Source organism: Leuresthes tenuis, unplaced genomic scaffold, assembly GCF_036924035.1.
Source record: "Leuresthes tenuis unplaced genomic scaffold, fLeuTen1.0.hap1 SCAF_1, whole genome shotgun sequence".
NCBI classification, from domain to species: domain Eukaryota; kingdom Metazoa; phylum Chordata; class Actinopteri; order Atheriniformes; family Atherinopsidae; genus Leuresthes; species Leuresthes tenuis.
The window spans coordinates 41,306,443-41,333,151 of record NW_027325355.1 but is presented as its reverse complement, the minus strand read 5'-3'; the positions used below and the strand labels follow the sequence as shown (position 1 = coordinate 41,333,151).

General features: G+C 46.4%; 3 non-coding genes and 60 pseudogenes across 3 annotated transcripts; all 63 read left to right on the top strand.

The window, feature by feature from the left end:
- The first annotated feature begins 236 nt into the window (after positions 1–236).
- LOC140292552 (5S ribosomal RNA) lies at positions 237–355 on the top strand (annotated as a pseudogene).
- A 269-nt stretch (positions 356–624) lies between these two features.
- LOC140298494 (5S ribosomal RNA) lies at positions 625–743 on the top strand. The gene has a single exon (XR_011914135.1). It is a non-coding gene; the product is annotated as a 5S ribosomal RNA (ribosomal RNA).
- A 269-nt stretch (positions 744–1,012) lies between these two features.
- On the top strand, positions 1,013–1,131 carry LOC140293081 (5S ribosomal RNA; annotated as a pseudogene).
- A 266-nt stretch (positions 1,132–1,397) lies between these two features.
- On the top strand, positions 1,398–1,516 carry LOC140273490 (5S ribosomal RNA). The gene has a single exon (XR_011908038.1). It is a non-coding gene; the product is annotated as a 5S ribosomal RNA (ribosomal RNA).
- Positions 1,517–1,785: 269 nt separating this feature from the next.
- On the top strand, positions 1,786–1,904 carry LOC140292779 (5S ribosomal RNA; annotated as a pseudogene).
- Positions 1,905–2,173: 269 nt separating this feature from the next.
- LOC140291175 (5S ribosomal RNA) lies at positions 2,174–2,292 on the top strand (annotated as a pseudogene).
- Positions 2,293–2,561: 269 nt separating this feature from the next.
- On the top strand, positions 2,562–2,680 carry LOC140294861 (5S ribosomal RNA; annotated as a pseudogene).
- A 269-nt stretch (positions 2,681–2,949) lies between these two features.
- On the top strand, positions 2,950–3,068 carry LOC140292408 (5S ribosomal RNA; annotated as a pseudogene).
- Positions 3,069–3,334: 266 nt separating this feature from the next.
- Positions 3,335–3,453, top strand: LOC140273439 (5S ribosomal RNA). The gene has a single exon (XR_011908035.1). It is a non-coding gene; the product is annotated as a 5S ribosomal RNA (ribosomal RNA).
- A 269-nt stretch (positions 3,454–3,722) lies between these two features.
- LOC140294860 (5S ribosomal RNA) lies at positions 3,723–3,841 on the top strand (annotated as a pseudogene).
- Positions 3,842–4,110: 269 nt separating this feature from the next.
- Positions 4,111–4,229, top strand: LOC140295007 (5S ribosomal RNA; annotated as a pseudogene).
- A 266-nt stretch (positions 4,230–4,495) lies between these two features.
- On the top strand, positions 4,496–4,614 carry LOC140299912 (5S ribosomal RNA; annotated as a pseudogene).
- Positions 4,615–4,883: 269 nt separating this feature from the next.
- LOC140294352 (5S ribosomal RNA) lies at positions 4,884–5,002 on the top strand (annotated as a pseudogene).
- A 269-nt stretch (positions 5,003–5,271) lies between these two features.
- Positions 5,272–5,390, top strand: LOC140306944 (5S ribosomal RNA; annotated as a pseudogene).
- A 272-nt stretch (positions 5,391–5,662) lies between these two features.
- On the top strand, positions 5,663–5,781 carry LOC140306938 (5S ribosomal RNA; annotated as a pseudogene).
- Positions 5,782–6,053: 272 nt separating this feature from the next.
- On the top strand, positions 6,054–6,172 carry LOC140277314 (5S ribosomal RNA; annotated as a pseudogene).
- Positions 6,173–6,441: 269 nt separating this feature from the next.
- On the top strand, positions 6,442–6,560 carry LOC140295905 (5S ribosomal RNA; annotated as a pseudogene).
- A 269-nt stretch (positions 6,561–6,829) lies between these two features.
- LOC140290494 (5S ribosomal RNA) lies at positions 6,830–6,948 on the top strand (annotated as a pseudogene).
- A 269-nt stretch (positions 6,949–7,217) lies between these two features.
- Positions 7,218–7,336, top strand: LOC140291087 (5S ribosomal RNA; annotated as a pseudogene).
- Positions 7,337–7,608: 272 nt separating this feature from the next.
- On the top strand, positions 7,609–7,727 carry LOC140297927 (5S ribosomal RNA; annotated as a pseudogene).
- Positions 7,728–7,996: 269 nt separating this feature from the next.
- LOC140295229 (5S ribosomal RNA) lies at positions 7,997–8,115 on the top strand (annotated as a pseudogene).
- A 269-nt stretch (positions 8,116–8,384) lies between these two features.
- On the top strand, positions 8,385–8,503 carry LOC140293013 (5S ribosomal RNA; annotated as a pseudogene).
- Positions 8,504–8,772: 269 nt separating this feature from the next.
- LOC140294801 (5S ribosomal RNA) lies at positions 8,773–8,891 on the top strand (annotated as a pseudogene).
- A 269-nt stretch (positions 8,892–9,160) lies between these two features.
- On the top strand, positions 9,161–9,279 carry LOC140290239 (5S ribosomal RNA; annotated as a pseudogene).
- A 269-nt stretch (positions 9,280–9,548) lies between these two features.
- LOC140272862 (5S ribosomal RNA) lies at positions 9,549–9,667 on the top strand (annotated as a pseudogene).
- A 269-nt stretch (positions 9,668–9,936) lies between these two features.
- LOC140291565 (5S ribosomal RNA) lies at positions 9,937–10,055 on the top strand (annotated as a pseudogene).
- Positions 10,056–10,324: 269 nt separating this feature from the next.
- LOC140291209 (5S ribosomal RNA) lies at positions 10,325–10,443 on the top strand (annotated as a pseudogene).
- A 656-nt stretch (positions 10,444–11,099) lies between these two features.
- Positions 11,100–11,218, top strand: LOC140306932 (5S ribosomal RNA; annotated as a pseudogene).
- Positions 11,219–11,490: 272 nt separating this feature from the next.
- LOC140277309 (5S ribosomal RNA) lies at positions 11,491–11,609 on the top strand (annotated as a pseudogene).
- A 269-nt stretch (positions 11,610–11,878) lies between these two features.
- Positions 11,879–11,997, top strand: LOC140294534 (5S ribosomal RNA; annotated as a pseudogene).
- A 269-nt stretch (positions 11,998–12,266) lies between these two features.
- On the top strand, positions 12,267–12,385 carry LOC140295904 (5S ribosomal RNA; annotated as a pseudogene).
- A 269-nt stretch (positions 12,386–12,654) lies between these two features.
- Positions 12,655–12,773, top strand: LOC140295298 (5S ribosomal RNA; annotated as a pseudogene).
- Positions 12,774–13,042: 269 nt separating this feature from the next.
- LOC140291085 (5S ribosomal RNA) lies at positions 13,043–13,161 on the top strand (annotated as a pseudogene).
- A 272-nt stretch (positions 13,162–13,433) lies between these two features.
- On the top strand, positions 13,434–13,552 carry LOC140297915 (5S ribosomal RNA; annotated as a pseudogene).
- Positions 13,553–13,821: 269 nt separating this feature from the next.
- On the top strand, positions 13,822–13,940 carry LOC140295228 (5S ribosomal RNA; annotated as a pseudogene).
- A 269-nt stretch (positions 13,941–14,209) lies between these two features.
- On the top strand, positions 14,210–14,328 carry LOC140276891 (5S ribosomal RNA; annotated as a pseudogene).
- Positions 14,329–14,985: 657 nt separating this feature from the next.
- Positions 14,986–15,104, top strand: LOC140293012 (5S ribosomal RNA; annotated as a pseudogene).
- Positions 15,105–15,373: 269 nt separating this feature from the next.
- On the top strand, positions 15,374–15,492 carry LOC140294800 (5S ribosomal RNA; annotated as a pseudogene).
- A 269-nt stretch (positions 15,493–15,761) lies between these two features.
- On the top strand, positions 15,762–15,880 carry LOC140281889 (5S ribosomal RNA; annotated as a pseudogene).
- A 562-nt stretch (positions 15,881–16,442) lies between these two features.
- Positions 16,443–16,561, top strand: LOC140292668 (5S ribosomal RNA; annotated as a pseudogene).
- A 272-nt stretch (positions 16,562–16,833) lies between these two features.
- Positions 16,834–16,952, top strand: LOC140289783 (5S ribosomal RNA; annotated as a pseudogene).
- A 269-nt stretch (positions 16,953–17,221) lies between these two features.
- LOC140296438 (5S ribosomal RNA) lies at positions 17,222–17,340 on the top strand (annotated as a pseudogene).
- Positions 17,341–17,895: 555 nt separating this feature from the next.
- LOC140278083 (5S ribosomal RNA) lies at positions 17,896–18,014 on the top strand (annotated as a pseudogene).
- A 272-nt stretch (positions 18,015–18,286) lies between these two features.
- On the top strand, positions 18,287–18,405 carry LOC140297904 (5S ribosomal RNA; annotated as a pseudogene).
- A 269-nt stretch (positions 18,406–18,674) lies between these two features.
- LOC140292676 (5S ribosomal RNA) lies at positions 18,675–18,793 on the top strand (annotated as a pseudogene).
- A 269-nt stretch (positions 18,794–19,062) lies between these two features.
- On the top strand, positions 19,063–19,181 carry LOC140315693 (5S ribosomal RNA; annotated as a pseudogene).
- A 269-nt stretch (positions 19,182–19,450) lies between these two features.
- On the top strand, positions 19,451–19,569 carry LOC140295882 (5S ribosomal RNA; annotated as a pseudogene).
- Positions 19,570–19,841: 272 nt separating this feature from the next.
- On the top strand, positions 19,842–19,960 carry LOC140299187 (5S ribosomal RNA; annotated as a pseudogene).
- A 642-nt stretch (positions 19,961–20,602) lies between these two features.
- Positions 20,603–20,721, top strand: LOC140301998 (5S ribosomal RNA; annotated as a pseudogene).
- A 269-nt stretch (positions 20,722–20,990) lies between these two features.
- On the top strand, positions 20,991–21,109 carry LOC140281578 (5S ribosomal RNA; annotated as a pseudogene).
- A 269-nt stretch (positions 21,110–21,378) lies between these two features.
- Positions 21,379–21,497, top strand: LOC140300335 (5S ribosomal RNA; annotated as a pseudogene).
- A 272-nt stretch (positions 21,498–21,769) lies between these two features.
- On the top strand, positions 21,770–21,888 carry LOC140289782 (5S ribosomal RNA; annotated as a pseudogene).
- A 269-nt stretch (positions 21,889–22,157) lies between these two features.
- LOC140294097 (5S ribosomal RNA) lies at positions 22,158–22,276 on the top strand (annotated as a pseudogene).
- A 555-nt stretch (positions 22,277–22,831) lies between these two features.
- Positions 22,832–22,950, top strand: LOC140284464 (5S ribosomal RNA; annotated as a pseudogene).
- A 272-nt stretch (positions 22,951–23,222) lies between these two features.
- LOC140297893 (5S ribosomal RNA) lies at positions 23,223–23,341 on the top strand (annotated as a pseudogene).
- A 269-nt stretch (positions 23,342–23,610) lies between these two features.
- LOC140294380 (5S ribosomal RNA) lies at positions 23,611–23,729 on the top strand (annotated as a pseudogene).
- Positions 23,730–23,998: 269 nt separating this feature from the next.
- On the top strand, positions 23,999–24,117 carry LOC140315685 (5S ribosomal RNA; annotated as a pseudogene).
- Positions 24,118–24,386: 269 nt separating this feature from the next.
- Positions 24,387–24,505, top strand: LOC140295881 (5S ribosomal RNA; annotated as a pseudogene).
- A 272-nt stretch (positions 24,506–24,777) lies between these two features.
- Positions 24,778–24,896, top strand: LOC140301072 (5S ribosomal RNA; annotated as a pseudogene).
- Positions 24,897–25,165: 269 nt separating this feature from the next.
- Positions 25,166–25,284, top strand: LOC140288965 (5S ribosomal RNA; annotated as a pseudogene).
- Positions 25,285–25,553: 269 nt separating this feature from the next.
- On the top strand, positions 25,554–25,672 carry LOC140281577 (5S ribosomal RNA; annotated as a pseudogene).
- A 269-nt stretch (positions 25,673–25,941) lies between these two features.
- LOC140276714 (5S ribosomal RNA) lies at positions 25,942–26,060 on the top strand (annotated as a pseudogene).
- Positions 26,061–26,329: 269 nt separating this feature from the next.
- Positions 26,330–26,448, top strand: LOC140294859 (5S ribosomal RNA; annotated as a pseudogene).
- The last annotated feature ends 261 nt before the right edge of the window (positions 26,449–26,709 follow it).

The following is a 26,709-nucleotide window of genomic DNA, read 5'->3' as shown; positions in this document are numbered from 1 at the left end:
GTTGCAACGTCTGATCACCCTGTGACACATGAGGAAGTTGGTCATCTTCAGCTGCTGGTGCTTTGTTGGCTGACACAAAGTGATCTGAGAGTCTCAGTTTCAGTTGCAGAGAATGATCACATCAGAGAAGATGATTTGCCCGCTACACATCAGCCTTTCTCGGCAATTATCTGGTTGCATAGAGGAACCGTATGATTCCAGTACCTATATAATGCACATTTGTCAGAGACATTGTTGCTTACGGCCACACCACCCTGAATAAGCCCGACCTCGTCTGATCTCGGACGCCAAACAGGGTTGTACCTGGTTAGTACTTGGATGGGAGACAGCTTGGGAACACCAGGTGCTGTAAGCTTTTTCTCTTCTCTCTACCACCTGCATGTCTTTTGTTGCAACGTCTGATCACCCTGTGACACGTGAAGAAGTTGGTCATCTTCAGCTGCTGCTGCTTTGTTGATAGACACGAGGTGATCTGAGAGTCTCATTTTCAGCTGAAGAGAATAATCACATCAAGGAGGAAGATGAACCCACTACAAGTCAGCCTTTTTCGGCAATTATCTGGTTACACAGAGGAAGTGTATGATCCCAGTACCTATATAATGCACACTTGTCACCGATATTGTTGCTTACGGCCACACCACCCTGAATAAGCCAGACCTCGTCTGATCTCGGAAGCCAAGCAGGGTTGGGCCTGGTTAGTACTTGAATGGGAGACCGCTTGGGAATACCAGGTGCTGTAAGCTTTTTCTCTTCTCTATACCACCTGCATGTCTTTTGTTGCAACGTCTGATCACCCTGTTACACATGAGGAAGTTGGTCATCTTCAGCTTCTGCTGCTTTGTTGGCAGACACGAAGTGATCTGAGAGTCTCAGTTTCAGCTGAAGAGAATAATCACATCAGGGAAGAAGATGTGCCCACTACAAGTCAGCCTTTCTCTGCAATTATCTGGTTACATAGAAGAAGTGTATGATTCCAGTACCTATATAATGCACATTTGTCAGAGACATTGCTGCTTGCGGCCACACCACCCGGAACATGCCTGACCTCGCCTGATCTCGGAAGCCAAGCAGGGTTGGGCCTGGTTAGTACTTGGATGGGAGACCACTTGGGAATACCAGATGCTGTAAATTTTTTCTCTTCTCTCTACCACCTGCATGTCTTTTGTTGCAATGTCTGATCGCCCTGTGACACATGAGGAAGTTGGTCATCTTCAGCTGCTGCTGCTTTGTTGGCAGACACGAAGTGATATGAGAGTCTCAGTTTCAGCTGGAGAGAATAATCACGTCAGGGAAGATGTTTCCACTACTTATCAGCCTTTCTTGGCAATTATCTGGTTGCATAGAGGAACCGTATGATTCCAGTACCTATACAGTTTATATTTGTCACAGACATTGCTGCTTACGGCCACACCACCCTGAATATGCCCGACCTCGTCTGATCTTGGAAGCCAAGCAGGGTTGGGCCTGGTTAGTACTTGGATGGGAGACCGCTTGGGAATACCAGGTGCTGTAAGCTTTTTCTCTTCTCTCAACCACCTGCATGTCTTTTGTTGCAACGTCTGATCACCCTGTGACACATGAGGAAGTTGGTCATCTTCAGCTGCTGCTGCTTTGTTGGCAGACACGAAGTGATCTTAGAGTCTCATTTTCAGCTGGAGAAAATTATCACGTCAGGGAACAAGATGTGCCCACTACATATCAGCCTTTCTCGGCAATTATCTTGTTACATAGAGGAACCATATGATTCCATTGCCTATATAATGCACATTTGTCACAGAGATTGTTGCTTACGGCCAAACCACCCTGAATATGTCTGACCTCGTCTGCTCACAGAAGCCAAGGAGGGTTGGGCCTGGTTAGTACTTGGGTGAGAGACCGCTTGGGAATACCAGGTGCTGTAAGCTTTTTCTCTTCTCTCTACCACCTGCATGTCTTTTGTTGCAACGTCTGATCACCCTGTGACACATGAGGAAGTTGGTCATCTTCAGCTGCTGCTGCTTTGTTGGCAGACACGAAGTGATCTGAGAGTCTCATTTTCAGCTGGAGAAAATTATCACGTCAGGGAACAAGATGTGCCCACTACATATCAGCCTTTTTCGGCAATTATCTTGTTACATAGAGGAACCATATGATTCCATTGCCTATATAATGCACATTTGTCACAGAGATTGTTGCTTACGGCCAAACCACCCTGAATATGTCTGACCTCGTCTGATCTCAGAAGCCAAGGAGGGTTGGGCCTGGTTAGTACTTTGATGAGAGACCGCTATGGAATACCAGGTGCTGTAAGCTTTTTCTCTTCTCTCTACCACCTGCATGTCTTTTGTTGCAACGTCTGATCGCCGTGTGACACATGAGGAAGTTGGTCATCTTCAGCTGCTGCTGCTTTGTTGGCAGACACGAAGTGATCTGAGAGTCTCAGTGTCAGCTGAAGAGTATAATCACATCAGGGAAGAAGATGTGCCCACTACAAGTTAGCCTTTCTTGGCAATTATCTGGTTGCATAGAGGAACCGTATGATTCCAGTACCTATATAATGCACATTTGTCACAGACATTGTTACTTTCGGCCACACCACCCTGAATATGCCCGACCTAGTATGATCTCAGAACCCAAGCAGGGTTGGGCCTGGTTAGTACTTGAATGGGAGACCGCTTGGGAATATCAGGTGCTGTAAATTTTTTCTCTTCTCTCTACCACCTGCATGTCTTTTGTTGCAATGTCTGATCATCCTGTGACACATGAGGAAGTTGGTCATCTTCAGCTGCTGCTGCTTTGTTGGCAGACACGAAGTGATCTGAGAGTCTCAGTTTCAGCTGCAGAGAATAATCACATCAGGGAAGAAGATGTGCCCACTACAAGTTAGCCTTTCTTGGCAATTATCTGGTTGCATAGAGGAACCGTATGATTCCAGTACCTATATAATGCACATTTGTCACAGACATTGTTACTTACGGCCACACCACCCTGAATATGCCCGACCTCGTCTGATCTCAGAACCCAAGCAGGGTTGGGCCTTGTTAGTACTTGAATGGGAGACTGCTTGGGAATACCAGGTGCTGTAAATTTTTTCTCTTCTCTCTACCACCTGCATGTCTTTTGTTGCAATGTCTGATCGCCCTGTGACACATGAGGAAGTTGGTCATATTCAGCTGCTGCTGCTTTGTTGGCAGACACGAAGTGATATGAGAGTCTCAGTTTCAGCTGGAGAGAATAATCACGTCAGGGAAGATGTTTCCACTACTTATCAGCCTTTCTTGGCAATTATCTGGTTGCATAGAGGAACCGTATGATTCCAGTACCTATACAGTTTATATTTGTCACAGACATTGTTGCTTACGGCCACACCACCCTGAATATGCCCGACCTCGTCTGATCTTGGAAGCCAAGCAGGGTTGGGCCTGGTTAGTACTTGGATGGGAGACCGCTTGGGAATACCAGGTGCTGTAAGCTTTTTCTCTTCTCTCAACCACCTGCATGTCTTTTGTTGCAACGTCTGATCACCCTGTGACACATGAGGAAGTTGGTCATCTTCAGCTGCTGCTGCTTTGTTGGCAGACACGAAGTGATCTGAGAGTCTCAGTTTCAGCTGAAGAGAATAATCACATCAGGGAAGAAGATGTGCCCACTACAAGTTAGCCTTTCTTGGCAATTATCTGGTTGCATAGAGGAACCGTATGATTCCAGTACCTATATAATGCACATTTGTCACAGACATTGTTACTTTCGGCCACACCACCCTGAATATGCCCGACCTAGTATGATCTCAGAACCCAAGCAGGGTTGGGCCTGGTTAGTACTTGAATGGGAGACCGCTTGGGAATATCAGGTGCTGTAAATTTTTTCTCTTCTCTCTACCACCTGCATGTCTTTTGTTGCAATGTCTGATCATCCTGTGACACATGAGGAAGTTGGTCATCTTCAGCTGCTGCTGCTTTGTTGGCAGACACGAAGTGATCTGAGAGTCTCAGTTTCAGCTGCAGAGAATAATCACATCAGGGAAGAAGATGTGCCCACTACAAGTTAGCCTTTCTTGGCAATTATCTGGTTGCATAGAGGAACCGTATGATTCCAGTACCTATATAATGCACATTTTTCACAGACATTGTTACTTACGGCCACACCACCCTGAATATGCCCGACCTCGTCTGATCTCAGAACCCAAGCAGGGTTGGGCCTTGTTCGTACTTGAATGGGAGACTGCTTGGGAATACCAGGTGCTGTAAATTTTTTCTCTTCTCTCTACCACCTGCATGTCTTTTGTTGCAATGTCTGATCGCCCTGTGACACATGAGGAAGTTGGTCATCTTCAGCTGCTGCTGCTTTGTTGGAAGACACGAAGTGATATGAGAGTCTCAGTTTCAGCTGGAGAGAATAATCACGTCAGGGAAGATGTTTCCACTACTTATCAGCCTTTCTTGGCAATTATCTGGTTGCATAGAGGAACCGTATGATTCCAGTACCTATACAGTTTATATTTGTCACAGACATTGTTGCTTACGTCCACACCACCCTGAATATGCCCGACCTTGTCTGATCTTGGAAGCCAAGCAGGGTTGGGCCTGGTTAGTACTTGGATGGGAGACCGCTTGGGAATACCAGGTGTTGTAAGCTTTTTCTCTTCTCTCAACCACCTGCATGTCTTTTGTTGCAACGTCTGATCACCCTGTGACACATGAGGAAGTTGGTCATCTTCAGCTGCTGCTGCTTTGTTGGCAGACACGAAGTGATCTTAGAGTCTCAGTTTCAGTTGTAGAGAATGATCACATCAGAGAAGATGATTTACCCGCTACACATCAGCCTTTCTCGGCAATTATCTTGTTACATAGACGAACCATATGATTCCATTGCCTATATATAGCACATTTGTCACAGAGATTGTTGCTTACGGCCAAACCACCCTGAATATGTCTGACCTCGTCTGCTCTCAGAAGCCAAGGAGGGTTGGGCCTGGTTAGTACTTGGATGAGAGACTGCTTGGGAATACCAGATGCTGTAAGCTTTTTCTCTTCTCTCTACCACCTGCATGTCTTTTGTTGCAACGTCTGATCACCCTGTGACACATGAGGAAGTTGGTCATCTTCAGCTGCTGCTGCTTTGTTGGCAGACACAAAGTGATCTGAGAGTCTCAGTTTCAGCTGCAGAGAATAATCACGTCAGGGAAGAAGATGTGCCCAGTACACATCAGCCTTTCTCGGAAATTAACTGGTTGCATAGAGGAACCGTATGATTCCAGTACCTATATAATGCACATTTGTCAGAGACATTGTTGCTTACGGCCACACCACCCTGAACATGCCCGACCTCGTCTGATCTCGGAAGCCAAGGAGGGTTGGGCCTGGTTAGTACTTGGATGGAAGACCTCTTGGGAATACCAGGTGCTTTAAGCTTTTTCTCTTCTCTCTACCACCTGTATGTCTTTTGTTGCAACGTCTGATCACCCTATGACACATGAGGAAGTTGGTCATCTTCAGCAGCTGCTGCTGCTTTGTTGGCAGACACGAAGTGATCTGAGAGTCTCAGTTTCAGCTGCAGAGAATAATCACGTCAGGGAAGAAGATGTGCCCAGTACACATCAGCCTTTCTCGGAAATTAACTGGTTGCATAGAGGAACCGTATGATTCCAGTACCTATATAATGCACATTTGTCAGAGACATTGTTGCTTACGGCCACACCACCCTGAACATGCCCGACCTCGTCTGATCTCGGAAGCCAAGGAGGGTTGGGCCTGGTTAGTACTTGGATGGAAGACCTCTTGGGAATACCAGGTGCTTTAAGCTTTTTCTCTTCTCTCTACCACCTGTATGTCTTTTGTTGCAACGTCTGATCACCCTATGACACATGAGGAAGTTGGTCATCTTCAGCAGCTGCTGCTGCTTTGTTGGCAGACACGAAGTGATCTGAGAGTCTCAGTTTCAGCTGCAGAGAATGATCACATCAGGGAAGAAGATGTGCCCATAACAAGTGAGCCTTTCTCGGAAATTATCTGGTTACATAGAGGAACCGTATGATTCCAGTACTTATATAATGCACATTTGTCACAGAAATTGTTCCTTACGGCCACACCACCCTGAATATGCCCGACCTCGTCTGATCTCGGAAGCCAAGGAGGGTTGGGCCTGGTTAGTACTTCAATGGGAGACTGCTTGGGAATACCAGGTGCTGTAAGCGTTTTCTCTTCTCTCTACAACCTGCATGTCTTTTGTTGCAACGTCTGATCACCCTGTGACACATGAGGAAGTTGGTCATCTTCAGCTGCTGCTGCTTTGTTGGAAGACACGAAGTGATCTGAGAGTCTCAGTTTCAGCTGTAGAGAATAATCACATCAGGGAAGAAGATGTGCCCACTACAAGTTAGCCTTTCTTGGCAATTATCTGGTTGCATAGAGGAACCGTATGATTCCAGTACCTCTATAATGCACATTTGTCACAGACATTGTTACTTACGGCCACACCACCCTGAATTTGCCCAACCTCGTGTGATCTCGGAAGCCAAACAGGGTTGAGCCTGCTTAGTACTTGGATGGGAGACTGCTTGGGAATACCAGGTGCTGTAAGCTTCTTCTCTTCTCTCTACCACCTGCATGTCTTTTGTTGCAACGTCTGATCACCCTGTGACACATGAGGAAGATGGTCATCTTCAGCTGCTGCTGCTTTGTTGGCAGACACGAAGTGATCTGAGAGTCTCAGTTTCAGTTGCAGAGAATGATCACATCAGAGAAGATGATTTGCCCGCTACACATAAGCCTTTCTCGGCAATTATCTGGTTGCATAGAGGAACCGTATGATTCCAGTACCTATATAATGCACATTTGTCAGAGACATTGTTGCTTACGGCCACACCACCCTGAATAAGCCCGACCTCGTCTGATCTCGGACGCCAAGCAGGGTTGTACCTGGTTAGTACTTGGATGGGAGACAGCTTGGGAATACCAGGTGCTGTAAGCTTTTTCTCTTCTCTCTACCACCTGCATGTCTTTTGTTGCAACGTCTGATCACCCTGTGACACGTGAAGAAGTTGGTCATCTTCAGCTGCTGCTGCTTTGTTGGAAGACACGAAGTGATCTGAGAGTCTCAGTTTCAGCTGAAGAGAATAATCACGTCAGGGAAGAAGATGTGCCCACTACACATCAGCCGTTCTCATCAATTATCTGTTTACATAGAGGAACCGTATGATTCCTGTACTTATATAATGCACATTTGTCACAGACATTGTTACTTACGGCCACACCACCCTGAATTTGCCTGACCTTGTCTGATCTCGGAAGCCAAGCAGTGTTGGGCCTGTTTAGTACTTGGGTGGGAGACCGCTTGGGAATACCAGGTGCTGTAAGCGTTTTCTCTTCTCTCTACAACCTGCATGTCTTTTGTTGCAACGTCTGATCACCCTGTGACACATGAGGAAGTTGGTCATCTTCAGCTGCTGCTGCTTCTTTGTTGGCAGATACGAAGTGATCTGAGAGTCTCAATTTCAGCTGCAGAGAATAATCACATCAGGGAAGAAGATGTGCCCACTACAAGTCAGCCTTTCTCGGCAATTATCTGGTTACATAGAGGAAGTGTATGATTCCAGTACCTATATAATGCACATTTGTCACAGATATTGTTGCTTACGGCCACACCACCCTGAATAAGCCCGACCTCGTCTGATCTTGGAAGTCAAGCAGGTTTGGGCCTGGTTAGTACTTGGATGGGAGACTGCTTGGGAATACCAGGTGCTGTAAGCTTTTTCTCTTCTCTCTACCACCTGCATGTCTTTTGTTGCAACGTCTGATCACCCTTTGACACATGAGGAAGTTGGTCATCTTCAGCTGCTGCTGCTTTGTTGGCAGACACAAAGTGATCTGAGAGTCTAATTTTCAGCTGGAGAGAATTATCACGTCAGGGAAGAAGATGTGCCCACTACATATCAGCCTTTCTCGGCAATTATCTTGTTACATAGAGGAAGTGTATGATTCCATTGCCTATATAATGCACATTTGTCACGGAGATTGTTACTTACGGCCAAACCACCCTGAATATGTCTGACCTTGTCTGATCTTGGAACCCAAGCAGGGTTGGACCTGGTTAGTACTTGAATGGGAGACCCCTTGGGAATGCCAGGTGCTGTAAGCTTTTTCTCTTCTCTCTACCACCTGCATGTATTTTGTTGCAAGGTCTGATCGCCCTGTGACACATGAGGAAGTTGGTCATCTTCAGCTGCTGCTGCTTTGTTGGCAGACACGAAGTGATCTGAGAGTCTCAGTTTCAGCTGAAGAGAATAATCACGTCAAGGAAGAAGATGTGCCCACTACACATCAGCCTTTCTCAGCAAATATATGGTTACATAGAGGAACCGTATGATTCCTGTACTTATATAATGCACATTTGTCAGACACATTGTTGCTTACGGCCACACTACCCTGAACATGCCCGACCTTGTCTGATCTCGGAAGCCAAGCAGGGTTGAGCCTGCTTAGTACTTGGATGGGAGACAGCTTGGGAATACCAGGTGCTGTAAGCTTTTTCTCTTCTCTCTACCACCTGCATGTCTTTTGTTGCAACGTCTGATCACCCTGTGACACGTGAAGAAGTTGGTCATCTTCAGCTGCTGCTGCTTTGTTGGAAGACACGAAGTGATCTGAGAGTCTCAGTTTCAGCTGAAGAGAATAATCACGTCAGGGAAGAAGATGTGCCCACTACACATCAGCCTTTCTCATCAATTATCTGGTTACATAGAGGAACCGTATGATTCCTGTACTTATATAATGCACATTTGTCACAGACATTGTTACTTACGGCCACACAACCCTGAACATGCCTGACCTCGTCTGATCTCGGAAGCGAAGCACAGTTTGGCCTGGTTTGTACTTGGATGGAAGACCTCTTGGGAATACGAGGTGCTGTAAGCTTTTTCTCTTCTCTGTACCACCTGCATGTCTTTTGTTGCAACGTCTGATCACCCTGTGACACATGAGGAAGTTGGTCATCTTCAGCTTCTGCTGCTTTGTTGGCAGACACAAAGTGATCTGAGAGTCTCAGTTTCAGCTCGAGAGAATAATCACGTCAGGGAAGAAGATGTGCCCACTACTTATCAGCTTTTCTTGGCAATTATCTGGTTACATAGAGGAACTGTATGATTCCAGTACCTATATAATGCACATTTGTCACAGTTATGCTTGCTTACGGCCACACCACCCTGAACATACCCGACCTCGTCTGATCTCGGAAGCCAAGGAGGGTTGGGCGTGGTTAATACTTGGATGGGAGACAGCTTGGGAATACCAGGTGCTGTAAGCTTTTTCTCTTCTCTCGACCACCTGCATGTCTTTTGTTGCAACGTCTGATCACCCTGTGACACATGAGGAAGGTGGTCATCTTCAGCTGCTGCTGCTTTGTTGGCAGACACGAAGTGATCTGAGAGTCTCAGTTTCAGCTGCAGAGAATGATCACATGAGGGAAGAAGATTTGCCCACTACAAGTCAGCCTTTCTCGGCAATTATCTGGTTACATAGAGGAACCGTATGATTCCAGTACCTATATAATGCACATTTGTCACAGACATAGTTGCTTACGGCCATACCACCCTGAACATGCCCGACCTCGTCTGATCTCGGTAGCCAAGGAGGGTTGGGCCTGGTTAGTACTTAAATGGGAGACCGCTTGGGAATACCAGGAGCTTTAAGCTTTTTGTCTTCTCTCGACCACCTGCATGTCTTTTGTTGCAACGTCTGATCACCCTGTGACACATGAGGAAGTTGGTCATCTTCAGCTGCTGCTGCTTTGTTGGCAGACACGAAGTGATCTGAGAGTCTCAGTTTCAGCTGCAGAGAATAATCACATCAGGGAAGAAGATGTGCCCATAACAAGTCAGCCTTTCTCTGCAATTATCTGGTTACATAGAGGAATTGTATGATTCCAGTACCTATATAATGCACATTTGTCACAGAAATTGTTCCTTACGGCCACACCACCCTGAATAAGCCTGACCTCGTCTGATCTCGGAAGCCAAGGAGGGTTGGGCCTGGTTAGTACTTTAATGGGAGACTGCTTGGGAATACCAGGTGCTGTAAGCGTTTTCTCTTCTCTCTACAACCTGCTTGTCTTTTGTTGCAACGTCTGATCACCCTGTGACACATGAGGAAGTTGGCCATCTTCAGCTGCTGCTGCTTTGTTGGAAGACACGAAGTGATCTGAGAGTCTCAGTTTCAACTGAAGAGAATAATCACGTCAGGGAAGAAGATGTGCCGACTACACATCAGCCTTTCTCAGCAATTATCTGGTTTCATAGAGGAACCGTATGATTCCTGTACTTATATAATGCACTTTTGTCAGACACATTGTTGCTTACGGCCACACCACCCTGAACATACCTGACCTCGTCTGACCTCGGAAGCCAAGCAGGGTTGAACCTGCTTTGTACTTGGATGGGAGACTGCTTGGGAATACCAGGTGCTGTAAGCGTTTTCTCTTCTCTCTACAACCTGCATGTCTTTTGTTGCAACGTCTGATCACCCTGTGACACATGAGGAAGTTGGTCATCTTCAGCTGCTGCTGCTTTGTTGGCAGACACAAAGTGATCTGAGAGTCTCAGTTTCAGTTGCAGAGAATGATCACATCAGAAAAGATGATTTGCCCGCTACACATCAGCCTTTCTCGGCAATTATCTGGTTGCATAGAGGAACCGTATGATTCCAGTACCTATATAATGCACATTTGTCAGAGACATTGTTGCTTACGGCCACACCACCCTGAATAAGCCCAACCTCGTCTGATCTCGGACACCAAGAAGGTTGTACCTGGTTAGTACTTGGATGGGAGACAGCTTGGGAATACCAGGTGCTGTAAGCTTTTTCTCTTCTCTCTACCACCTGCATGTCTTTTGTTGCAACGTCTGATCATCCTGTGACACGTGAGGAAGTTGGTCATCTTCAGCTGCTGCTGCTTTGTTGATAGACACGAGGTGATCTGAGAGTCTCAGTTTCAGCTGAAGAGAATAATCACATCAAGGAGGAAGATGAACCCACTACAAGTCAGCCTTTTTCGGCAATTATCTGGTTACACAGAGGAAGTGTATGATTCCAGTACCTATATATTGCACATTTGTCACCGATATTGTTGCTTACGGCCACACCACCCTGAACATGCCCGACCTCGTCTGATCTCGGAAGCCAAGGAGGGTTGGGCCTGGTTAGTACTTGGATGGAAGACCTCTTGGGAATACCAGGTGCTTTAAGCTTTTTCTCTTCTCTCTACCACCTGTATGTCTTTTGTTGCAACGTCTGATCACCCTATGACACATGAGGAAGTTGGTCATCTTCAGCAGCTGCTGCTGCTTTGTTGGCAGACACGAAGTGATCTGAGAGTCTCAGTTTCAGCTGCAGAGAATGATCACATCAGGGAAGAAGATGTGCCCATAACAAGTGAGCCTTTCTCGGAAATTATCTGGTTACATAGAGGAACCGTATGATTCCAGTACTTATATAATGCACATTTGTCACAGAAATTGTTCCTTACGGCCACACCACCCTGAATATGCCCGACCTCGTCTGATCTCGGAAGCCAAGGAGGGTTGGGCCTGGTTAGTACTTCAATGGGAGACTGCTTGGGAATACCAGGTGCTGTAAGCGTTTTCTCTTCTCTCTACAACCTGCATGTCTTTTGTTGCAACGTCTGATCACCCTGTGACACATGAGGAAGTTGGTCATCTTCAGCTGCTGCTGCTTTGTTGGAAGACACGAAGTGATCTGAGAGTCTCAGTTTCAGCTGTAGAGAATAATCACATCAGGGAAGAAGATGTGCCCACTACAAGTTAGCCTTTCTTGGCAATTATCTGGTTGCATAGAGGAACCGTATGATTCCAGTACCTCTATAATGCACATTTGTCACAGACATTGTTACTTACGGCCACACCACCCTGAATATGCCCAACCTCGTGTGATCTCGGAAGCCAAACAGGGTTGAGCCTGCTTAGTACTTGGATGGGAGACTGCTTGGGAATACCAGGTGCTGTAAGCTTCTTCTCTTCTCTCTACCACCTGCATGTCTTTTGTTGCAACGTCTGATCACCCTGTGACACATGAGGAAGTTGGTCATCTTCAGCAGCTGCTGCTTTTTTGGCAGACACGAAGTGATCTGAGAGTCTCAGTTTCAGCTGTAGAGAATAATCACATCAGGGAAGAAGATGTGCCCACTACAAGTTAGCCTTTCTTGGCAATTATCTGGTTGCATAGAGGAACCGTATGATTCCAGTACCTATATAATGCACATTTGTCACAGACATTGTTACTTACGGCCACACCACCCTGAATTTGCCCAACCTCGTGTGATCTCGGAAGCCAAACAGGGTTGAGCCTGCTTAGTACTTGGATGGGAGACTGCTTGGGAATACCAGGTGCTGTAAGCTTCTTCTCTTCTCTCTACCACCTGCATGTCTTTTGTTGCAACGTCTGATCACCCTGTGACACATGAGGAAGATGGTCATCTTCAGCTGCTGCTGCTTTGTTGGCAGACACGAAGTGATCTGAGAGTCTCAGTTTCAGTTGCAGAGAATGATCACATCAGAGAAGATGATTTGCCCGCTACACATAAGCCTTTCTCGGCAATTATCTGGTTGCATAGAGGAACCGTATGATTCCAGTACCTATATAATGCACATTTGTCAGAGACATTGTTGCTTACGGCCACACCACCCTGAATAAGCCCGACCTCGTCTGATCTCGGACGCCAAGCAGGGTTGTACCTGGTTAGTACTTGGATGGGAGACAGCTTGGGAATACCAGTTGCTGTAAGCTTTTTCTCTTCTCTCTACCACCTGCATGTCTTTTGTTGCAACGTCTGATCACCCTGTGACACGTGAAGAAGTTGGTCATCTTCAGCTGCTGCTGCTTTGTTGGAAGACACGAAGTGATCTGAGAGTCTCAGTTTCAGCTGAAGAGAATAATCACGTCAGGGAAGAAGATGTGCCCACTACACATCAGCCGTTCTCATCAATTATCTGTTTACATAGAGGAACCGTATGATTCCTGTACTTATATAATGCACATTTGTCACAGACATTGTTACTTACGGCCACACCACCCTGAATTTGCCTGACCTTGTCTGATCTCGGAAGCCAAGCAGTGTTGGGCCTGTTTAGTACTTGGGTGGGAGACCGCTTGGGAATACCAGGTGCTGTAAGCGTTTTCTCTTCTCTCTACAACCTGCATGTCTTTTGTTGCAACGTCTGATCACCCTGTGACACATGAGGAAGTTGGTCATCTTCAGCTGCTGCTGCTTCTTTGTTGGCAGATACGAAGTGATCTGAGAGTCTCAATTTCAGCTGCAGAGAATAATCACATCAGGGAAGAAGATGTGCCCACTACAAGTCAGCCTTTCTCGGCAATTATCTGGTTACATAGAGGAAGTGTATGATTCCAGTACCTATATAATGCACATTTGTCACAGATATTGTTGCTTACGGCCACACCACCCTGAATAAGCCCGACCTCGTCTGATCTTGGAAGTCAAGCAGGTTTGGGCCTGGTTAGTACTTGGATGGGAGACTGCTTGGGAATACCAGGTGCTGTAAGCTTTTTCTCTTCTCTCTACCACCTGCATGTCTTTTGTTGCAACGTCTGATCACCCTTTGACACATGAGGAAGTTGGTCATCTTCAGCTGCTGCTGCTTTGTTGGCAGACACAAAGTGATCTGAGAGTCTAATTTTCAGCTGGAGAGAATTATCACGTCAGGGAAGAAGATGTGCCCACTACATATCAGCCTTTCTCGGCAATTATCTTGTTACATAGAGGAAGTGTATGATTCCATTGCCTATATAATGCACATTTGTCACGGAGATTGTTACTTACGGCCAAACCACCCTGAATATGTCTGACCTTGTCTGATCTTGGAACCCAAGCAGGGTTGGACCTGGTTAGTACTTGAATGGGAGACCCCTTGGGAATGCCAGGTGCTGTAAGCTTCTTCTCTTCTCTCTACCACCTGCATGTATTTTGTTGCAAGGTCTGATCGCCCTGTGACACATGAGGAAGTTGGTCATCTTCAGCTGCTGCTGCTTTGTTGGCAGACACGAAGTGATCTGAGAGTCTCAATTTCAGCTGCAGAGAATAATCACGTCAGGGAAGAAGATGTGCCCACTACAAGTCAGCCTTTCTCGGCAATTATCTGGTTACATAGAGGAAGTGTATGATTCCAGTACCTATATAATGCACATTTGTCACAGATATTGTTGCTTACGGCCACACCACCCTGAATAAGCCCAACCTCGTCTGATCTTGCAAGTCAAGCAGGTTTGGGCCTGGTTAGTACTTGGATGGGAGACTGTCTGGGAATACCAGGTGCTGTAAGCTTTTTCTCTTCTCTCTACCACCTGCATGTCTTTTGTTGCAACGTCTGATCACCCTTTGACACATGAGGAAGTTGGTCATCTTCAGCTGCTGCTGCTTTGTTGGCAGACACAAAGTGATCTGAGAGTGTAATTTTCAGCTGGAGAGAATTATCACGTCAGGGAAGAAGATGTGCCCACTACATATCAGCCTTTCTCGGCAATTATCTGGTTACATAGAGGAAGTGTATGATTCCATTGCCTATATAATGCACATTTGTCACGGAGATTGTTACTTACGAACAAACCACCCTGAATATGTCTGACCTTGTCTGATCTTGGAACCCAAGCAGGGTTGGACCTGGTTAGTACTTGAATGGGAGACCCCTTGGGAATGCCAGGTGCTGTAAGCTTTTTCTCTTCTCTCTACCACCTGCATGTATTTTGTTGCAAGGTCTGATCGCCCTGTGACACATGAGGAAGTTGGTCATCTTCAGCTGCTGCTGCTTTGTTGGCAGACACGAAGTGATCTGAGAGTCTCAGTTTCAGCTGAAGAGAATAATCACGTCAAGGAAGAAGATGTGCCCACTACACATCAGCCTTTCTCAGCAAATATATGGTTACATAGAGGAACCGTATGATTCCTGTACTTATATAATGCACATTTGTCAGACACATTGTTGCTTACGGCCACACTACCCTGAACATGCCCGACCTTGTCTGATCTCGGAAGCCAAGCAGGGTTGAGCCTGCTTAGTACTTGGATGGGAGACAGCTTGGGAATACCAGGTGCTGTAAGCTTTTTCTCTTCTCTCTACCACCTGCATGTCTTTTGTTGCAACGTCTGATCACCCTGTGACACGTGAAGAAGTTGGTCATCTTCAGCTGCTGCTGCTTTGTTGGAAGACACGAAGTGATCTGAGAGTCTCAGTTTCAGCTGAAGAGAATAATCACGTCAGGGAAGAAGATGTGCCCACTACACATCAGCCTTTCTCATCAATTATCTGGTTACATAGAGGAACCGTATGATTCCTGTACTTATATAATGCACATTTGTCACAGACATTGTTACTTACGGCCACACAACCCTGAACATGCCTGACCTCGTCTGATCTCGGAAGCGAAGCACAGTTTGGCCTGGTTTGTACTTGGATGGAAGACCTCTTGGGAATACGAGGTGCTGTAAGCTTTTTCTCTTCTCTGTACCACCTGCATGTCTTTTGTTGCAACGTCTGATCACCCTGTGACACATGAGGAAGTTGGTCATCTTCAGCTTCTGCTGCTTTGTTGGCAGACACAAAGTGATCTGAGAGTCTCAGTTTCAGCTCGAGAGAATAATCACGTCAGGGAAGAAGATGTGCCCACTACTTATCAGCTTTTCTTGGCAATTATCTGGTTACATAGAGGAACTGTATGATTCCAGTACCTATATAATGCACATTTGTCACAGTTATGCTTGCTTACGGCCACACCACCCTGAACATACCCGACCTCGTCTGATCTCGGAAGCCAAGGAGGGTTGGGCGTGGTTAATACTTGGATGGAAAACCTCTTGGGAATACCAGGTGCTGTAAGCTTTTTCTCTTCTCTCGACCACCTGCATGTCTTTTGTTGCAACGTCTGATCACCCTGTGACACATGAGGAAGGTGGTCATCTTCAGCTGCTGCTGCTTTGTTGGCAGACACGAAGTGATCTGAGAGTCTCAGTTTCAGTTGCAGAGAATGATCACATCAGAGAAGATGATATGCCCGCTACACATCAGCCTTTCTCGGCAATTATCTGGTTGCATAGAGGAACCGTATGATTCCAGTACCTATATAATGCACATTTGTCAGAGACATTGTTGCTTACGGCCACACAACCCTGAACATGCCCGACCTCGTCTGATCTCGGAAGCCAAGCACAGTTGGGCCTGGTTTGTACTTGGATGGAAGACCTCTTGGTCATCTTCAGCTACTGCTGCTTTGTTGGCAGACACGAAGTGATCTGAGAGTCTCAGTTTCAGTTGCAGAGAATGATCACATGAGGGAAGAAGATTTGCCCACTACAAGTCTGCCTTTCTCGGCAATTATCTGGTTACATAGAGGAACCGTATGATTCCAGTACCTATATAATGCACATTTGTCACAGACATTGTTGCTTACGGCCACACCACCCTGAACATGCCCGACCTCGTCTGATCTCGGTAGCCAGGGACGGTTGGGCCTGGTTAGTACTTAAATGGGAGACCGCTTGGGAATACCAGGAGCTGTAAGCTTTTTGTCTTCTCTCGACCACCTGCATGTCTTTTGTTGCAATGTCTGATCACCCTGTGACACATGAGGAAGTTGGTCATCTTCAGCTGCTGCTGCTTCTTTGTTGGCAGACACGAAGTGATCTGAGAGTCTCAATTTCAGCTGCAGAGAATAATCACATCAGGGAAGAAGATGTGCCCACTACAAGTCAGCCTTTCTCGGCAATTATCTGGTTACATAGAGGAAGTGTATGATTCCAGTACCTATATAATGCACATTTGTCACAGATATTGTTGCTTACGGCCACACCACCCTGAATAAGCCCGACCTCGTCTTATCTTGGAAGTCAAGCAGGTTTGGGCCTGGTTAGTACTTGGATGGGAGACTGCTTGGGAATACCAGGTGCTGTAAGCTTTTTCTCTTCTCTCTACCACCTGCATGTCTTTTGTTGCAACGTCTGATCACCCTTTGACACATGAGGAAGTTGGTCATCTTCAGCTGCTGCTGCTTTGTTGGCAGACACAAAGTGATCTGAGAGTCTCATTTTCAGCTGGAGAGAATTATCACGTCAGGGAAGAAGATGTGCCCACTACATATCAGCCTTTCTCGGCAATTATCTGGTTACATAGCTGAAGTGTATGATTCCATTGCCTATATAATGCACATTTGTCACAGCTATTGTTGCTTACGGCCGCACCACCCTGAATATGCCCGACCTCGTCTGATCTTGGAAGCCAAGGAGGTTTGGGCGTGGTTAGTACTTGGATGGAAGACCTCTTGGGAATACCAGGTACTGTAAGCGTTTTTTCTACCACCTGCATGTCTTTTGTTGCAACGCCTGATCACCCTGTGACACATGAGGAAGTTGGTCATCTTCAGCTGCTGCTGCTTTGTTGGCTGACACGAAGTGATCTGAGAGTCTCAGTTTCAGTTGCAGAGAATGATCACATCAGAGAAGATGATATGCCCGCTACACATCAGCCTTTCTCGGCAATTATGTGGTTGCATAGAGGAACCGTATGATTCCAGTACCTATATAATGCACATTTGTCAGAGACATTGTTGCTTACGGCCACACAACCCTGAACATGCCCGACCTCGTCTGATCTCGGAAGCCAAGCACAGTTGGGCCTGGTTTGTACTTGGATGGAAGACCTCTTGGTCATCTTCAGCTACTGCTGCTTTGTTGGCAGGCACGAAGTGATCTGAGAGTCTCAGTTTCAGTTGCAGAGAATGATCACATGAGGGAAGAAGATTTGCCCACTACAAGTCTGCCTTTCTCGGCAATTATCTGGTTACATAGAGGAACCGTATGATTCCAGTACCTATATAATGCACATTTGTCACAGACATTGTTGCTTACGGCCACACCACCCTGAACATGCCCGACCTCGTCTGATCTCGGTAGCCAAGGACGGTTGGGCCTGGTTAGTACTTAAATGGGAGACCACTTGGGAATACCAGGAGCTGTAAGCTTTTTGTCTTCTCTCGACCACCTGCATGTCTTTTGTTGCAACGTCTGATCACCCTGTGACACATGAGGAAGTTGGTCATCTTCAGCTGCTGCTGCTTCTTTGTTGGCAGACACGAAGTGATCTGAGAGTCTCAATTTCAGCTGCAGAGAATAATCACATCAGGGAAGAAGATGTGCCCACTACAAGTCAGCCTTTCTCTGCAATTATCTGGTTACATAGAGGAAGTGTATGATTCCAGTACCTATATAATGCACATTTGTCACAGATATTGTTGCTTACGGCCACACCACCCTGAATAAGCCCGACCTCGTCTGATCTTGGAAGTCAAGCAGGTTTGGGCCTGGTTAGTACTTGGATGGGAGACTGCTTGGGAATACCAGGTGCTGTAAGCTTTTTCTCTTCTCTCTACCACCTGCATGTCTTTTGTTGCAACGTCTGATCACCCTGTGACACATGAGGAAGTTGGTCATCTTCAGCTGCTGCTGCTTTGTTGGCAGACACAAAGTGATCTGAGAGTCTCATTTTCAGTTGGAGAGAATTATCACGTCAGGGAAGAAGATGTGCCCACTACATATCAGCCTTTCTCGGCAATTATCTGGTTACATAGAGGAAGTGTATGATTCCATTGCCTATATAATGCACATTTGTCACGGAGATTGTTACTTACGGCCGCACCACCCTGAATATGCCCGACCTCGTCTGATCTTGGAAGCCAAGGAGGGTTGGGCGTGGTTAGTACTTGGATGGAAGACCTCTTGGGAATACCAGGTGCTGTAAGCTTTTTCTCTTCTCTCTACCACCTGCATGTCTTTTGTTGCAACGTCTGATCACCCTGTGACACATGAGGAAGTTGGTCATCTTCAGCTACTGCTGCTTTGTTGGCAGACACGAAGTGATCTGAGAGTCTCAGTTTCAGTTGCAGAGAATGATCACATCAGAGAAGATGATACACCCGCTACACATCAGCCTTTCTCGGCAATTATGTGGTTGCATAGAGGAACCGTATGATTCCAGTGCCTATATAATGCACATTTGTCAGATACATTGTTGCTTACGGCCACACCACCCTGAACATGCCCGACCTCGTCTGATCTCAGAAGCCAAGCAGGGTTGGTCCTGGTTAGTACTTGCATGGGAGACTGCTTGGGAATACCAGGTGCTGTAAGCTTCTTCTCTTCTCTCTACCACCTGCATGTCTTTTGTTGCAACGTCTTATCACCCTGTGACACATGAGGAAGGTGGTCATCTTCAGCTACTGCTGCTTTGTTGGCAGACACGAAGTGATCTGAGAGTCTCAGTTTCAGTTGCAGAGAATGATCACATCAGAGAAGAAGATATGCCCGCTACACATCAGCCTTTCTCGGCAATTATCTGGTTGCATAGAGGAACCGTATGATTCCAGTACCTATATAATGCACATTTGTCAGAGACATTGTTGCTTACGGCCACACCACCCTGAACATGCCCGACCTTGTCTGATCTCGGAATTATAGCACGGTTGGTCCTGGTTAGTACTTGGATGGGAGTCCGCTTGGGAATACCAGTTGCTGTAAGCTTCTTCTCTTCTCTCTACCACCTGCATGTCTTTTGTTGCAACGTCTGATCATCCTGTGACACATGAGGAAGTTGGTCATCTTCAGCAGCTGCTGCTGCTTTGTTGGCAGACACGAAGTGATCTGAGAGTCTCAGTTTCAGCTGCAGAGAATAATCACATCAGGGAAGAAGATGTGCCCACTACAAGTTAGCCTTTCTCGGCAATTATCTGGTTGCATAGAGGAAGTGTATGATTCCAGTACTTATATACTGCACATTTTTCACAGATATTGTTACTTACGGCCACACCACCCTGAATAAACCTGACCTTGTCTGATCTCGGAAGCCAAGCAGGGTTGGACCTGGTTAGTACTTGGATGGGAGACCGCTTGGGAATACCAGGTGCTGTAAGCTTTTTCTCTTCTCTCAACCACCTGCATGTCTTTTGTTGCAACGTCTGATCACCCTGTGACACATGAGGAAGTTAGTAATCTTCAGCTGCTGCTGCTTTGTTGGCAGACACGAAGTGATCTGAGAGTCTCATTTTCAGCTGGAGAGAATTATCACGTCAGGGAACAAGATGTGCCCACTACATATCAGCCTTTCTCTGCAATTATCTGGTTACATAGAGGAACCATATGATTCCAATTTCCTATATAATGCACATTTGTCACAGAGATTGTTATTTACACGAACCTGAACATGTCTGATCTCGGAAGCCAAGGAGGGTTGGGCCTGGTTAGTAATTGAATGGGAGACCTCTTGGGATTACGAGGTGCTGTAAGCTTTTTTTCTTCTCTCTACCACCTGCATGTCTTTTGTTGCAACGTCTGATCACCCTGTGACACATGAGGAAGGTGGTCATCTTCAGCTGCTGCTGCTTTGTTGGCAGACACGAAGTGATCTGAGAGTCTCAGTTTAAGTTGCAGAGAATGACCACATCAGAGAAGATGATATGCCCGCTACACATCAGCCTTTCTCGGCAATTATCTGGTTGCATAGAGGAACCATATGATTCCAGTACCTATATAATGCACATTTGTCAGAGACGTTGTTGCTTACGGCCTCACCACCCTGAACATGCCTGACCTCGTCTGATCTTGGAAGCCAAGCAGGGTTGGGCCTGGTTAGTACTTGGATGGGAGACTGCTTGGGAATACCAGGTGCTGTAAGCTTTTTCTCTTTTCTCTACCACCTGCATGTGTTTTGTTGGAACATCTGATCACCCTGTGACACATGAGGAAGATGGTCATCTTCAGCTGCTGCTGCTTTGTTGGCAGACACGAAGTGATATGAGAGTCTCAGTTTCAGCTGAAGAGAATAATCACGTCAGGGAAGAAGATGTGCCCACTACACATCAGCCTTTCTCAGCAATTATCTGGTTACATAGAGGAACCGTATGATTCCTGTACTTATATAATGCACATTTGTCACAGACATTGTTACTTACGGCCACACCACCCTGAATTTGCCTGACCTCGTCTGATCTCGGAAGCCAAGCAGGGTTTGGTCTGGTTAGTACTTGGGTGGGAGACCGCTTGGGAAAACCAGGTGCTGTAAGCTTTTTCTCTTTTCTCTACCACCTGCATGTCTTTTGTTGCAACGTCTGATCACTCTGTGACACATGAAGAAGTTGGTCATCTTCAGCTGCTGCTGCTTTGTTGGCAGACACGAAGTGATCTGAGAGTCTCAGTTTCAGCTGCAGAGAATAATCACATCAGGGAAGAAGATGTGCCCACTACAAGTCAGTCTTTCTCTGCAATTATCTGGTTACATAGAGGAACTGTATGATTCCAGTACTTATATAATGCACATTTGTCACAGTTACAGTTGCTTACGGCCACACCACCCTGAATATGCCCAACCTCGTCTGATCTCGGAAGCCAAGCAGGGTTGGGCCTGGTTAGTACTTAAATGGGAGACCGCTTGGGAATACCAGGAGCTGTAAGCTTTTTGTCTTCTCTCGACCACCTGCATGTCTTTTGTTGCAATGTCTGATCACCCTGTGACACATGAGGAAGTTGGTCATCTTCAGCTGCTGCTGCTTCTTGGTTGGCAGACACGAAGTGATCTGAGAGTCTCAATTTCAGCTGCAGAGAATAATCACATCAGGGAAGAAGATGTGCCCACTACAAGTCAGCCTTTCTCGGCAATTATCTGGTTACATAGAGGAAGTGTATGATTCCAGTACCTATATAATGCACATTTGTCACAGATATTGTTGCTTACGGCCACACCACCCTGAATAAGCCCGACCTCGTCTTATCTTGGAAGTCAAGCAGGTTTGGGCCTGGTTAGTACTTGGATGGGAGACTGCTTGGGAATACCAGGTGCTGTAAGCTTTTTCTCTTCTCTCTACCACCTGCATGTCTTTTGTTGCAACGTCTGATCAACCTTTGACACATGAGGAAGTTGGTCATCTTCAGCTGCTGCTGCTTTGTTGGCAGACACAAAGTGATCTGAGAGTCTCATTTTCAGCTGGAGAGAATTATCACGTCAGGGAAGAAGATGTGCCCACTACATATCAGCCTTTCTCGGCAATTATCTGGTTACATAGAGGAAGTGTATGATTCCATTGCCTATATAATGCACATTTGTCACAGCTATTGTTGCTTACGGCCGCACCACCCTGAATATGCCCGACCTCGTCTGATCTTGGAAGCCAAGGAGGGTTGGGCGTGGTTAGTACTTGGATGGAAGACCTCTTGGGAATACCAGGTACTGTAAGCGTTTTCTCTACCACCTGCATGTCTTTTGTTGCAACGCCTGATCACCCTGTGACACATGAGGAAGTTGGTCATCTTCAGCTGCTGCTGCTTTGTTGGCTGACACGAAGTGATCTGAGAGTCTCAGTTTCAGTTGCAGAGAATGATCACATCAGAGAAGATGATATGCCCGCTACACATCAGCCTTTCTCGGCAATTATCTGGTTGCATAGAGGAACCGTATGATTCCAGTACCTATATAATGCACATTTGTCAGAGACATTGTTGCTTACGGCCACACAACCCTGAACATGCCCGACCTCGTCTGATCTCGGAAGCCAAGCACAGTTGGGCCTGGTTTGTACTTGGATGGAAGACCTCTTGGTCATCTTCAGCTACTGCTGCTTTGTTGGCAGACACGAAGTGATCTGAGAGTCTCAGTTTCAGCTGCAGAGAATAATCACATCAGGGAAGAAGATGTGCCCACTACAACTCTGCCTTTCTCGGCAATTATCTGGTTACATAGAGGAACCGTATGATTCCAGTACCTATATAATGCACATTTGTCACAGACATTGTTGCTTACGGTCACACCACCCTGAACATGCCCGACCTCGTCTGATCTCGGTAGCCAAGGACGGTTGGGCCTGGTTAGTACTTAAATGGGAGACCACTTGGGAATACCAGGAGCTGTAAGCTTTTTGTCTTCTCTCGACCACCTGCATGTCTTTTGTTGCAACGTCTGATCACCCTGTGACACATGAGGAAGTTGGTCATCTTCAGCTGCTGCTGCTTCTTTGTTGGCAGACACGAAGTGATCTGAGAGTCTCAATTTCAGCTGCAGAGAATAATTACATCAGGGAAGAAGATGTGCCCACTACAAGTCAGCCTTTCTCTGCAATTATCTGGTTACATAGAGGAAGTGTATGATTCCAGTACCTATATAATGCACATTTGTCACAGATATTGTTGCTTACGGCCACACCACCCTGAATAAGCCCGACCTCGTCTGATCTTGGAAGTCAAGCAGGTTTGGGCCTGGTTAGTACTTGGATGGGAGACTGCTTGGGAATACCAGGTGCTGTAAGCTTTTTCTCTTCTCTCTACCACCTGCATGTCTTTTGTTGCAACGTCTGATCACCCTTTGACACATGAGGAAGTTGGTCATCTTCAGCTGCTGCTGCTTTGTTGGCAGACACAAAGTGATCTGAGAGTCTCATTTTCAGCTGGAGAGAATTATCACGTCAGGGAAGAAGATGTGCCCACTACATATCAGCCTTTCTCGGCAATTATCTGGTTGCATAGAGGAAGTGTATGATTCCATTGCCTATATAATGCACATTTGTCACGGAGATTGTTACTTACGGCCGCACCACCCTGAATAAGCCCGACCTCGTCTGATCTTGGAAGCCAAGGAGGGTTGGGCGTGGTTAGTACTTGGATGGAAGACCTCTTGGGAATACCAGGTGCTGTAAGCTTTTTCTCTTCTCTCTACCACCTGCATGTCTTTTGTTGCAACGTCTGATCACCCTGTGACACATGAGGAAGTTGGTCATCTTCAGCTACTGCTGCTTTGTTGGCAGACACGAAGTGATCTGAGAGTCTCAGTTTCAGTTGCAGAGAATGATCACATCAGAGAAGATGATACACCCGCTACACATCAGCCTTTCTCAGCAATTATGTGGTTGCATAGAGGAACCGTATGATTCCAGTGCCTATATAACGCACATTTGTCAGATACATTGTTGCTTACGGCCACACCACCCTGAACATGCCCGACCTCGTCTGATCTCAGAAGCCAAGCAGGGTTGGTCCTGGTTAGTACTTGCATGGGAGACTGCTTGGGAATACCAGGTGCTGTAAGCTTCTTCTCTTCTCTCTACCACCTGCATGTCTTTTGTTGCAACGTCTTATCACCCTGTGACACATGAGGAAGGTGGTCATCTTCAGCTACTGCTGCTTTGTTGGCAGACACGAAGTGATCTGAGAGTCTCAGTTTCAGTTGCAGAGAATGATCACATCAGAGAAGATGATATGCCCGCTACACATCAGCCTTTCTCGGCAATTATCTGGTTGCATAGAGGAACCGTATGATTCCAGTACCTATATAATGCACATTTGTCAGAGACATTGTTGCTTACGGCCACACCACCCTGAACATGCCCGACCTTGTCTGATCTCGGAATTATAGCACGGTTGGTCCTGGTTAGTACTTGGATGGGAGTCCGCTTGGGAATACCAGTTGCTGTAAGCTTCTTCTCTTCTCTCTACCACCTGCATGTCTTTTGTTGCAACGTCTGATCATCCTGTGACACATGAGGAAGTTGGTCATCTTCAGCAGCTGCTGCTGCTTTGTTGGCAGACACGAAGTGATCTGAGAGTCTCAGTTTCAGCTGCAGAGAATAATCACATCAGGGAAGAAGATGTGCCCACTACATGTTAGCCTTTCTCGGCAATTATCTGGTTGCATAGAGGAAGTGTATGATTCCAGTACTTATATACTGCACATTTTTCACAGATATTGTTACTTACGGCCACACCACCCTGAATAAACCTGACCTTGTCTGATCTCGGAAGCCAAGCAGGGTTGGACCTGGTTAGTACTTGGATGGGAGACCACTTGGGAATACCAGGTGCTGTAAGCTTTTTCTCTTCTCTCAACCACCTGCATGTCTTTTGTTGCAACGTCTGATCACCCTGTGACACATGAGGAAGGTGGTCATCTTCAGCTGCTGCTGCTTTGTTGGCAGACACGAAGTGATCTGAGAGTCTCAGTTTAAGTTGCAGAGAATGACCACATCAGAGAAGATGATATGCCCGCTACATATCAGCCTTTCTCGGCAATTATCTGGTTGCATAGAGGAACCGTATGATTCCAGTACCTATATAATGCACATTTGTCAGAGACATTGTTGCTTACGGCCTCACCACCCTGAACATGCCTGACCTCGTCTGATCTTGGAAGCCAAGCAGGGTTGCGCCTGGTTAGTACTTGGATGGGAGACTGCTTGGGAATACCAGGTGCTGTAAGCTTTTTCTCTTTTCTCTACCACCTGCATGTGTTTTGTTGGAACATCTGATCACCCTGTGACACATGAGGAAGATGGTCATCTTCAGCTGCTGCTGCTTTGTTGGCAGACACGAAGTGATCTGAGAGTCTCAGTTTCAGCTGAAGAGAATAATCACGTCAGGGAAGAAGATGTGCCCACTACACATCAGCCTTTCTCAGCAATTATCTGGTTACATAGAGGAACCGTATGATTCCTGTACTTATATAATGCACATTTGTCACAGACATTGTTACTTACGGCCACACCACCCTGAATTTGCCTGACCTCGTCTGATCTCGGAAGCCAAGCAGGGTTTGGTCTGGTTAGTACTTGGGTGGGAGACCGCTTGGGAAAACCAGGTGCTGTAAGCTTTTTCTCTTTTCTCTATCACCTGCATGTCTTTTGTTGCAACGTCTGATCACTCTGTGACACATGAAGAAGTTGGTCATCTTCAGCTGCTGCTGCTTTGTTGGCAGACACGAAGTGATCTGAGAGTCTCAGTTTCAGCTGCAGAGAATAATCACATCAGGGAAGAAGATGTGCCCACTACAAGTCAGTCTTTCTCTGCAATTATCTGGTTACATAGAGGAACTGTATGATTCCAGTTCTTATATAATGCACATTTGTCACAGTTACGGTTGCTTACGGCCACACCACCCTGAATATGCCAAACCTCGTCTGATCTCGGAAGCCAAGCAGGGTTGGGCCTGGTTAGTACTTAAATGGGAGACCGCTTGGGAATACCAGGTGCTATAAGCTTTTTGTCTTCTCTCGACCACCTGCATGTCTTTTGTTGCAACGTCTGATCGCCCTGTGACACATGAGGAAGTTGGTCATCTTCAGCTGCTGCTGCTTTGTTGGCAGACACGAAGTGATCTGAGAGTCTCAGTTTCAGCTGCAGAGAATAATCACATCAGGGAAGAAGATGTGCCCACTACAAGTTAGCCTTTCTTGGCAATTATCTGGTTGCATAGAGGAACCGTATGATTCCAGTACCTATATAATGCACATTTGTCACAGACATTGTTACTTTCGGCCACACCACCCTGAATATGCCCGACCTAGTATGATCTCAGAACCCAAGCAGGGTTGGGCCTGGTTAGTACTTGAATGGGAGACCGCTTGGGAATATCAGGTGCTGTAAATTTTTTCTATTCTCTCTACCACCTGCATGTCTTTTGTTGCAATGTCTGATCATCCTGTGACACATGAGGAAGTTGGTCATCTTCAGCTGCTGCTGCTTTGTTGGCAGACACGAAGTGATCTGAGATTCTCAGTTTCAGCTGCAGAGAATAATCACATCAGGGAAGAAGATGTGCCCACTACAAGTTAGCCTTTCTAGGCAATTATCTGGTTGCATAGAGGAACCGTATGATTCCAGTACCTATATAATGCACATTTGTCACAG